This window comes from Rhopalosiphum padi, chromosome 2 (genome assembly GCF_020882245.1).
Source record: "Rhopalosiphum padi isolate XX-2018 chromosome 2, ASM2088224v1, whole genome shotgun sequence".
Taxonomy (NCBI): Eukaryota; Metazoa; Arthropoda; class Insecta; order Hemiptera; family Aphididae; genus Rhopalosiphum; species Rhopalosiphum padi.
In genome coordinates, this window is record NC_083598.1 from 64,425,964 (window position 1) to 64,428,843 (window position 2,880).

General features: G+C 36.7%; 1 long non-coding RNA gene across 1 annotated transcript; it reads right to left on the reverse strand.

Annotated features, from left to right (window-relative positions):
• Positions 1 to 250: 250 nt before the first annotated feature.
• LOC132919157 (uncharacterized) lies at positions 251 to 1,221 on the reverse strand. Its single transcript, XR_009660592.1, has 2 exons — positions 1,057 to 1,221; positions 251 to 374 (listed from the first exon to the last, which is right to left on the reverse strand). It is a non-coding gene; the product is annotated as an uncharacterized LOC132919157 (long non-coding RNA).
• Between the last annotated feature and the right edge of the window lie 1,659 nt (positions 1,222 to 2,880).

A 2,880-nucleotide genomic window follows, 5' to 3' on the forward strand; every position in this document is an offset into this window, starting at 1 on the left:
CCGAATAATATGTTAATTATTAGTTATTTATGTGTATGAAGTATGCTATAGCTTTTGTTGTTAGTTTTATCTATAAAAGTTTCATTTTTTTTCTTCAAATATTTGTTTACTTATATAAAATCTAGTAATGTTATTTTATTTTATTTTATATCGTGGTAATACTATTTATTTAATATTCAAAAAGAAGTTGAAGATACTTTTAGGTGACTTTTTATAATAATGTTTATAGTTGGTTAGAGTTAATAAATCATTGAATCATTCACAATTATTTATTATTAAAAAACTCGGAAAAAAATACATTCAAAGCTATTATTGTATTGGTAGTCGTTTCAGATGACGGTCAGTTGTTATGTCCTTATGTGAAATACTGAAATCTATTAACAAATACCTATATATATATTAAAATATCATTATGCAATTGTTATCAATAAAACGATAAGTGTTCAATAAATCACATTTTGTATGTTGTTACGAGTATTTTACTCAATAACACGCACAACTACAAAATGTTTAGTAAACTACTGAAATGGTCAAATTTGTTTGCAATAAATAGGTAGGTACGCACAACGTAACTAATACAACTTGTGCCTAAAGTCTTCTTATTTTTCTTTCGCTTCCATTTATATGGGGTCTGTCGCCTTTGTACTACTCATTTATAGGGTCTTTCATCTTAGCTTTACGCACACCAACTATTTTTGTGTTAGGTACTCTCTTAGTTTATCTCTTCTCTGGTTGACGTCTCTCTCTTTATTTCTTCTACTAAATTAATTTTCATAACCACTGCCTCCGTATCATCTCTCCTCATGACATTACCATTTCAACCCGTTCTTCCTCATTTTGTCTAAAATTTGTGCCACTCTTACGATACTTCTATAATAAATTAATTGTATCTTTGTCTCATCTCTAGTTACCTAGCGGCTATAGCACACATTTGCCATACTCACCCTTTGTTCCGTACATTAGTAAGAGTATATTTTTCTAATATTCTGTTCATAATGGAATACACCTACAGCCTACATGTATGTACACTTACTAAATATATTAAACTTTTCTTACATCGATTATGTAAGTTAGAATATAGCAATAGGTTATAACGTGGAAAACGCATCGTGTGGTCCGATAAGTCTTGTACAGGAGTACAGCTGGTAGTGTTGCTGCCGCTGGTACCTGCAGGTTTATTTTTTACAGTCGGACACTCGTGTACCCCGTAATAAGGACATTGTCGTCGCTACAATTTAAAAATTAATTAAAAATAATTTATTTATCAACAGTGCAGTTTAATTGTGCGTTGTCACTCGTTACATTAAAAACGTACGACGGTATAAAGTCGACAACCGGTTTATCGCGTGTACAGCGGTAAGGTGCAATATTATGTGTGCGCTGCGCCGCGTTATTATTGCCAACGCTGTCCGAGCTTATTATTACCACAAGTTTCCGAGCGAGAAACGTTGCCGCCATAAATAAAAGTGAGATGCGGAGAATAGATGTCGTAGGTCCGACATACGCGTACCGTTCAGTTGTAGCCCGTTGTAGACGATACCCACGAGACGAATAAAATAGTCTAACGAATTAAAACACTTTGCGGGCAACATTTATTCTGATAACGATTCCCGTTCGTTGAATGCGCGTATAATCACATAATAATAACTATATAACATGAAATATCGTGTACATAATAATATATTATATATAGTCACACAATCGGTTGATTTCGGTACGTTGGCCTCGCGCGCAAATGACAGCGCCTAATTAAATCTGCGCGGAGTTAATACAGATGTGCCTATATATACGATATATCGTATATATATATATATATATACATACACATAGATAGACATACGTAATATCACCTCGTAAAGTGACAAACACACACACGCGTCACGTACACGCTACACCAGAGTTTGGCTAAATACGACACTGCTGTTAATAGCATTGCTCTGTATGACAAAATATATTATATTATTATTATCGTGCAAGCGTATTATTGCAGTCATTATTATTATTATAGGTACTTATTAGTAGCGCAGCGTGTCGGAAAATCGTCGGTAGCGTCGACGAGGCGAGGTGGAAAAACGTCGTATACGTATGTTGTATAGACGGACGAACAACAGCGGACACTGCACGAGACGGACAATGGCGACGATATCTGGTCGCGCGGGTTTAATGACACATCTCGCACACGCACACGGACACAAGAAGCTGTGGATTGAAAAAAAAATAATAATAACAACCGTGATAATAATAAAATATTAATAAACGTATATAATAATAATAATAAGTCTCAGCGTTTCCCATTCGAATGTCGGCGACCACCGCTGCACTCGCCTGCTGTAGGTACCCAATACTGTGTTACCTGAAAATACATATTATTATTATTATATTAAGTACGTCAGGTATGTCGACTGCAGGACGCGCACACCCTGTACATCAACGGATGACGACGAAGACGACGACGACAGCAACGACGACGCTCATTGTTGCCCGCGCCCGTGGCGTTAATAATCAAATGTGAACCGAAATAATAACGACTATACATAATAATATAATAGGTGTATACGGGATGATAATGAAATAAAAAAACTGCGCGCGCACATGTACACACACACTACCGAAGACGACGACGATGGCGACCAAGAGACAAACGGCAGTGGCTGCAGCTGCTGCGTGCGCGGGATAATGGGAAAACGTGAAATAATGAGACGCGCGTGTGTGTGTGTGCGCGTCGAAGTCCATCGCGGCGGAGCGGAGGAGGATTAGATTTGGCATATAAAAATTATTATTATAAAAAATGATGTGACGTGCGTTTACCGTGATTACACGCATGTGTTCGGTGTGTTGCGATAATAGTTGATAGGTACGTCGTAAACACTATAAATACTG